Source organism: Poecilia latipinna, unplaced genomic scaffold (assembly GCF_001443285.1).
Source record: "Poecilia latipinna isolate Pla-1442-1.1 unplaced genomic scaffold, P_latipinna-1.0 Scaffold1749, whole genome shotgun sequence".
NCBI lineage: Eukaryota > Metazoa > Chordata > Actinopteri > Cyprinodontiformes > Poeciliidae > Poecilia > Poecilia latipinna.
Window position 1 is genome coordinate 116,178 of NW_015114365.1, and position 9,217 is coordinate 125,394.

Below are 9,217 nucleotides of genomic sequence, written 5' to 3' on the forward strand. Positions count from 1 at the left end.
TAAACTCCACCATAACAGTCACGGCATTAACTTCTGCGCCCCACTTTCGTCCGGCTACCTTTCACGCACAAGAGCTCGTCGGTGTTTTTCTTGCGTACACAAAACTACGCGTTCGGTTTCCTGACGAGAAAGGGAAGCTGCACGTAAACAGAGCTCCACATGGCAGGAACACGGCATGTAAAGTAGACTAAGCCTTCACAACTAATTTGCTTAAAGAATACCAATGAGAGTGACAGAGAGCGATGAAAGGCCGTCTCTGTCCTCTGTGCTGCTGAAACTGATCATCCCGATACATATGTGTCGTAGCTTCCATCAAAACACCCTCTTCTTGGCAACATCAAAAGCAAATGCCTTTTCCTCTTTAAGCTGATTTTCTTTTTCTCACCTTTGCTCCAGTGAGGCGCTTAATTCTCTGAGTAAAACTCCTGGGAATTATGGTCCTGCGCGCCCTTTCATTCGCCATCGTGAAGACAGCGCAGATAAAAGCTGTGACATGACTATTCTAGACTAAACTTTAACTAGACCTTGTGTCACAGTTAGACCTCTTGAGCTATATTTATCAAAACCTACGTGTGTGTGTGTTTCTGCGCAGTATATGCTGATCACTAGAATAAACATATCATGCTAAAAGGAGAAGTGTAGCAAAAGTTAGCACAGAGAAAAAGAACTTGTAGAGTATCAGAACTCAAAAAAAGAGGGAGAAAGGATGTATAAGCATCTGAAATATCCGTCACCTTCTATTTTTATTTACTGTTTTTAGGTCCGCTTTAGTTTTACTTTTATTTTTGAAAGAAAGACCGATCAAAGGGCATGCAAAGAAAAGTCCAGAAGAAAAACAGGCCTTGGGATTGTGTTCTCTTCCAAAAATGGGACTCGATAGTCAATAAAATAATGTTACAGGCTCTTCGGGTTTTTTTTTTTTTTTTTTTTTTTTGCATGTCTCCAACATTTGCATTCTCTTCTAGTTTGAATGAGCATTGATATATTGTTTTTCTGCTAGGAAATTTAAACATTTGTAGGATTACAAATTCACAGGAAGGTCTTTGTAAAATCCCTGGAAGCTGATTCCAGCTTCCAGCTTCCCTGGTTCCAAACAAGTCTGGATTAAAGGTTGTGTTTGGATATTTTGGGATTGTTTAAGAATGGCTGCATGCATCACTTGCTCTAGGAAACTATTACAGGCCAACATTTAGGGGCATTGAAGAGACAAGCACAGGAATTTTAAATTTTTATTTTTTATTAAAGGTGACACGTTATTAACTTCTGCTACTTGCCTCTTTGTTGATGTCAGACACATTTCATTTAGCTGCAAACTTATCAATAAATAGATTACAATTGGCCGCCACCCTCATTCCAACTCTGATGAGTCGCCATGAAATCTTTGTACCATCTCAAAAAGAGCGAGTCAGAGAAACAAGGTCATCTCCACAGTTTATTTGCTGCTTTTTTATTCAATAAAACAAACAAAATTCTGTGCAGGACACCCATTATTATAACAGATGGCTTGTCGTGGAGGAAAAGCTGCACAGCCAATGATTAGGGAAGCAGGCAGCTGATGGAGCTGACTGAATGAGGATGCATGGAATGTGGTGTGCTTGAACATAGCATAGCATAGCATAGCAGTTAGCAGACCACAGCTTCAAGCTAACCTGTAGGAAACAACTGCACATCAGCTTTGTCCTGCTAGTTTTTGCCCTTCAGATAACAGGATGGATTATTTACAGCGGGGAAAAACACCTACAGCATATAAAATAGTAAGAGTTTGTTATCCTGTGTGTTTCTGCTCGGAGCTTTCTGCGCAGCTGACAAAGAGATGGTTCTTCTGGGAATACATTATCTTAATGTTGTGGTGCATCTTTGAATTAAATGGAAGTAGTGGAGACTAAGCCGTCTACCACCGAGTAAAAATGATGGTTACCATTGAGTCTGGATGCGGCTGGCGGGGCAGACAAACAGGACGTAGAAATAAAAAAAAGAAATAAAAAAATGATTACGAACAAAGAAAAAGGAGCCCTTCTGCTCTTACACAACACTTGTTTTGATCCTATCACATTACAGACTTTGCCTCAGTCATTGATCAAAATGTAATCTCAAAACAATCGATGTGGATGGCCAGACAACTGACCTCAAAACAGATTGATTTCAAACAATGCGAAGCAGAAATGCAAGGATTGCCTCATCGATCCGTAAGAAAAATGATTGATCCCAAAGAACAATCATTTCCAAATGATATATTTGGTTACTATTTCTGCGTTATGTCTGCTTTAGATCAACACAAAGTAGTGCATAACTGTGAAATGCAAGGAAATGGATACATGGTTTTCTTTTTTGAAATATTCTATAAACATTCGTAGCCACAAAAGTTTAGTTTTCTTCCAGTACTGCCCTGTATTTAACTCCAGCCTACATTCTACATTTAGGTCAGAAGGTTCAGTGTTGATTTCCTCTAACTAGAGCACATTCTTCACATATTAGCTTTATTCTCTTGTGACAAACTGTACGTTGGACTTCTTTAGTACCATTTTACACAGGTGGACTCCTTTGGTTTACTTCTAGGGGCAATTGTTTTGCACTGGATTTTGTTCAGGGGTGAATGAGAAAAAGGGGCTGAACAGAAACGTATTGCGGCACTTTTTTATTTAAAATGCATGTCATTGTTGCTCATCTTTGAATGTCCCTGTGTTGATGAATCACCTGAAATCCCCCAAAATACAATCATCTTAGTGGTTGTAATGTGACAAAAACGGGAGAAGCTTCGAGATGAATCAATACTTGGAAAACCTGCTGTATCTACCTGACGTAGAAGTGAGTCCCCTGTCAGATTTCATGTCAGTCAATGATGTAATCTGTCATTTTAAGTCCCACCTATCTGAAGTCCTCAAGAAAACATACAACAAAACATGCATACGTCTCTCATTGTTTTCGTACTTCTGCAAGGGCTCTGGTTACTGTACATGACAGCAGTTATTGTGTGAGCTGATAATATCAGAATGTATTGCACCATGGTTCTAATGACCCCAATTTTGAAGCATGCAAAGAAAATCTGTCCTCTCCAACTACCTCTCTGTGTTTTGCTAAAGATCCAGCAAGCGCTGCCTGACAGTCAAGATCCACTGTAACTTTTTGAGCTGACGCTTGTCTTTTTCCCCCCGCCACCCTCAAGAACAGTCCAAAATTATAACCCACATGAAGTGTACTATGACAAAACAAACGCCTTCGCCTTCAGATCTCACCCAAAGCCGTATACGCTACAAACTGCTGCAATGACATCTGAGCACACTTACAAAGTGTCTCTCACATCCAGAGGAGCAAAAGAGCTACAGATTAAAGGCAACAGCTGCAAAGATAAGAGTACTGTGAGTTTATATTTACGCCACTTCAACATGTACAGGAAAAGACAAGTGCACAGGAGGCACGGTTCATTGAAACAGGAAGCAGCGCACTTGTCGAAGTGTTCGAACCAAGTAGCCAGTAGTAAAATTAGACATTTTAATTTTACAACGCGGTGGATGTAATCTCCTACCTGGGCAGCCACTGGCAGAGTCAAGCCCCGTTGGGCTTGATGACCTGTCCAAACCCTGGAGTACATCTCCACCATGTTTATCCGTTTCTAGCAACACGATCCATAGATCCAAACACGGAGAGACTCGGAACCAGCGAGCTAACTATTCAGCAGCCTTCAGTCGACCTGCGCTATGCCAGACTCCTAAGCACCCTCCTCATGCATGCAGCCTTCTCTCGCAGCGGCCGTGATAGTAGCAGCCCAGATAGAAAAGAGAACTGAGGTCTGTTACAATAAGCAGCAGGAAGGGACTGTGAGAGGGCTCGCCGATGTGGGTGTGTGTCACTGTTTGTGTGTGCTTAAATTCTTGTGCACAGGATAGGAGGGTAGAGGGTAACTGTCTGACTGAGCTAAAAAAAAAAAAAAACAGAGTCGGTAAAAAGTAGACAGGAAGAAAAAAAAGTTTTAGTAGGCAGAACAACATGAGCTCTGCGGGTCACTTCGACCTACTTCCTGTCTGTGTATATACATGACAAATAAAACGGAAATGACAGCAATGGAAACAAAGATTTTGGAGAAGGACAGCAAACACTTAGGAGAAGAAAAGAACAGCTTCTGGTGAGCTTTTAACCTTTCCTTGGGTGGATGACTCAGACAATAATGGAGAGAAAGGGGAAGCAATAATTTCTTACAATAAAGCTGGGAGCTGCCACGGCCGGGCCAATCTGAAAGTACTACAGAATTCAAACGCCAAACAGGAAACTGAGTGTTGGTTAGATTGCAAAATGCCCCAGCATGAAGCTTGTGGCCAATGTTTTGGAGGTTTCTGGGTTAGAGTTGGTTGCAAATGAGGTTTGAGGAGACATGGAGAAATATGACTTTTTTTTTTTTTATTTGGACAATTCCGGATAAGTGAATGAGTGAAAATGTGTAAAATTCAAGAAAAAAAAACACATCATATGTGCATATGTATCATTCCTTTAGAGATTTGTTTTTCTTTTGTTTTTAATTTGGGGCAATCCCATTAACTAACTTACAAAACAGCTACAGTTAACCTGAATTCAACACAACATAGTATGCAGCATAATGCGACAAAACCCAACACAAAACAATTTCACATGACACAGTACGGCACTTCACTATGCAACAGAACACATGTATATTTCACTTGGGATTTGTTTTTCAGTCTGGTCTCTCCCAATAAAGGCCATAGTTAAATAGATACATAGAACAAGCAATAGCAGTCTAAATTTGTATTTAACATTTCAGCTAAATACAATTTAGCTGAAATAGCATTTAGTAATTAGAGTTAAGCTTCAGATTAACTCTGGCGCTTTTGTCTTTGTTATCTTCTATACCTTCTACAAAAGAATTGGGGACAAAATGTGTTTTTTTTAATATCAAATTAGGTATAAGAGTCTTTTTTTGATTAAATAATTGAAGGTAAAGAAGGTGCCTTAACAACTATGAAAAATATGTCCTCTGAACATGAGTGATTAGTGGAGCAAAAATTTGTTTAAAAAAAGGAGCCAAAGGCAGCACAACCTTCAAAACCCAAGAGAACCATTGATTGAAGAATTAAAAGAAATATCACAAGAATTTCCTGGAGAGAAAATGCAAAGAAAAGAGAGATGACTCAAACTTCTTCCAGAGTACGGCATAAAAAAAGGGAAAAGAAGACTTTTTGTACAGCAAAGCTGAAGAATTTGCAGTAAAAGCTTTGCAAAGTACTTCTCGTCATTTTTCCAAGGCATGGTTTGAGGCGAAATTCCTTCAGTCAAGAACCTTAAACTCTGTGCCCTGAGCAAAGCATGAAGCAGCAATCCGCCTGATTACTTAACCACATTAGAACCCATCCAGTCCAACAATGGGGTCCCAAATTGGGGCCCAAATCACGCCACAGCACACAGTTGGGCTATTGAATCAAACTGGCTCCCTTCCTTCTTACATCACACTCATCCCGGTGTGGAATCCAGGATCCTGAAAATGCTCAGCCGCTTATCACCACCTTATCTTTGCTTTCCAGGTCAGGGCTGTATCCTGATGTGCAAAACTGACTGATGACAGATTTCGCCTTCTCCCACATTTTGTAGATGAAATGTATTTGTGTAGGAGGGGAAACGTTTCCGTACCGGTTGCCGCACAGCTCTCTGCTAAGAGGAAAACATGACTCCTTTTGGAGTATGTAGTTTGGGTTGCAAGCAAAAGATCACGCAGTATGCAAACGGACAGGAAACAGTTTGTCCACAGATTCTGGTTTCTGCTTCCTGGAACCTGCAATAATTACAGTAAACAGAAATCCCTTTGTGTTCAATGTAAAATGTACCAAACTACAGGAATATTGCAATCAAGCAGCTCACTACAGCTGCACTGTGTTTTTGTAAACTTATGAGATTCTAGAGCACATTACTAATCCACCATCTGATGACAACATTCAAGCTTTCTTTGGTATATTTTCACAGATTTTTTTTTTTTTTAGCCGATTTCTGTCAGATTTATGATTATGAAGGGATTGAAAGATCAGAGGTTAGATCATAACCTTTCTTATTTATTTATTTTCCTAATTAATAACCACAAATGGAACAAATTCAAGAGAAAATATAGCGCAACTGGTTCTTTGAAAGATGTTCTCCTTCTGACTCCAACAAAAAAAAAAAAAGAAGGATTTACAAGAGTATCCTTATTTATGCATCTGAAAATAAAAATAAAAATAGAACATGTCTAACCCCCTTCTTATCTCTGGAAAATAATTTAATTTAACTTCATTTAAAATAAACCTTCTTTCACTCATCTTCCCCTCATTGGCTTCTTGTAGCTGTCACTCTGAGGGTAGCTCACTTCTCACTTTCTGCCACATTGAACCACAATATTATTTAGACAGATGAGACAAAAGTAGAAACAGACGTCATAATGCATAGCATTTAGTTTGCAAATCCATCTGTCCATAGTCTGTGCACTGTAAAACATTTGAAGGTGGTTTAATTTGAACATGAAAGTTCAAAGTACAGGAGAATTGTTTTTGTTTTAACTCAGAAATTAAAGTTCATGAAGCTGATTTGACGACAAAAGGCAAGTTGTCTAAATATTATTTTCTTTTAAGTTCATTGAAATTGCGAGTTTTATCTTAATGCTGCAATTTAGACCAAATAATCATTTCACAATATGGAAGAAAAAACTTCCCTAGCCTTGTTATAGAGCACACATTTCTCCATTATTTTCACTCTCAATATCAACTTAAAATAACTTATTTTACTTTAGAATAATTTAAATTCTTGTTTCAAATTGCATGAACAAAAGCTCACGCAATTTGATGAATTCTATTAAACATCACAATAGACTCTGCTCTGAAACATTTAGTGTGAACAGGACATCATCCTAAAGCTTTGCATTTATAATAACGCACAGGAGTCAGATCAATGTAACACACTCCCATCTCACTCACGGTGCAACAAAGTGCACAAAAAAAAAAAAATGCCACTAACCACACTGGGAACTAGTTCCCACTTCTTGCTAATACTTCTTTCATTGTTTTTAAGTGCTACCCTAAAATCTCTAGTTTATTCAACAGCAAAAAGTTAACCCAACTTACTATGTGCGTTTGTCTTTCGCAAACTCACAGATTTAGGTTCGAAATTTAAAACGCGGGACATTTATTTGACTTAAAGAGTGGAAGAGAGTAAGCACAACTAATTGAGGCTCAAACGTTTTACAGTGTACCCGCTTATCCTTGCTGGGTCGCAGTAACGTGGAGGCAGATTGGGGTTGGCGGTGCCCCGATTCCTATCTTCAGCGGTCGGTGGGGGGTAGCTTGTAAACAGCTAAACATGTCATTTCAGCGCCAAACCTAAAATTAATCGTCAGGCATGGTAGAGGAGAGGTGATGAGCTGAGACTGAACCATCGACGGGATCTCAACAGAATCTGAAACACAGCAGCTAAACTACAACAGCCCCAGTTAAATTCCAGTCTTAAACCAGACTGAAAGGCTCTGGATGGAGCCGAAGACAGCTGGACACAAATGAATACAATGAACTCTAGAAATATTCCTCAACAACAATGTAAAAGACTGAAAATATCATACAGAAAACAGTTACTTCAAGTAATTACTGCTGAAAAGTGGACTCGGGGGTCTCCCATGACTGCTGATGCAAAAAGTTGTCTTTCTCATCACTACAGAGAGTGAGCAAGGTTTTACAATCCTGTCTAAACTATATAGTAATTATATTTTTGAGACATAACTCTACTTGTGTCTAAGCTGCTGATCATTACAGGTGAGTCAGAGTTGACGGTGAAAATGCTGCTGTGAAGAGACTAAATCCTAAAGGACTGAAAAACAAGCAAGACGGGACGGAATAATGTCAATCCCATTTCACCAACATTTTCATTTTGTACCTGCAACCATGTAATCATTGCAAAGTAAGTAATTGATTAGAATAAGCTTAAACACACAGGTCATTTGTTTTTGTTACACCTCAGTAGCTTGTTAACAAAAATGGGAAATTGACCAATAACACAGCAGCAGAAAAATGCCTCTAGGCATGTCCCCGCCTTGGTGAAGATGTCTCAATAAAGTTCAAACTGTTCATTAGAATGAGGAACAAAGGGATTTAAGTGACTAATCTTTTTTCGATCTTACAGAAAATGGAAAAAAAAAAAACAAACAAAAAAGAACAGCGAGCGGGATCAAGGTAAACAGAATACCCTCTCTGAATGCACAACACATCAAGTCTGAATGAAAATCGTCTACAGCACAATGGGTGAGATTAACGTAAGCTGAGAACTGGAAAGTGACGCAGCATACTGCTCAGAGCGTCCTCAACGAAGTTCTTCCAGTTTCAATTCCCAGCCACAAGCTATAGGATTAATGCCTTCCCCTTCCCTCTCTGTTGACTAGTGTTGAATAGAGGCCCCTAACGCTGAAGAACAACAACTGGCTGGATGGGGCAAAGTCAGTCCAGACATGTTTGAATTTTAAGATATAAGTAATTAGACGACCAAACTCAATATTTCTTGTATTGTCAGATTTAAAACAAACAACAAAAATAAAATAAAATATGACAAGGAAGTACTACATATGACTCAAATGTCTGTTTTGATGACACCAAACGTGTTTCCTTGTCTGGTTGATGTTGATTTGCAGTCTGTTTTTGGAACGCTCCCTCTAATCAGACCACATGAGCTACAGCAATTATCATAATGCTAAAAATGACTACACATGTAAGAGGTTACACAGATCTTGTATTGTTCCTGTGGGGGTGGAGGGGGGGGGGAAGCCATTTGTAGTTCAAGAAGAAGAGTTCACCCCGCAAAAGACATGAAAAGTACCAGGAAGCTAGATACACATGCTCTTAAGATAAATGACTGACATGCGAGCTCTGCAATGAGACGTCTGACTGAGATGCTCACTCTACCTGTCGGTGCAGTTTCTCGGCATTTGATTTTTTTTGCCTTGTTTTAAGGAACAGGATGTATCAGCAGTGCCTCTCTGAGGTGATGCACCTTGACAGAAACCAGTTCCCAAGGGCCGGACTTGGAGGTCTGAAACATCAAATCATGCAACAGAGACGAGACGTTTTCACTAAACCTCATGTGCTAAAATCAATCAAACCTTGGGCTCGAAAAGTCTCTCAGCTTAAAAAAAAAAAAAAAAAAAAAAAAAAAAAAAAAGGGCTTAAATTGAGTTATTTAGACCAATTTTTAAAAAAATACTTACTAA

At 39.2% G+C, this 9,217-nt stretch overlaps 1 protein-coding gene across 2 annotated transcripts in view; it reads right to left on the reverse strand.

The window, feature by feature from the left end:
- arhgap27 (Rho GTPase activating protein 27) overlaps positions 1-9,217 on the reverse strand; it is a 35,008-nt gene that overhangs the window by 16,258 nt on the left and 9,533 nt on the right. The gene's annotated exons all lie outside the window — the stretch shown is intronic.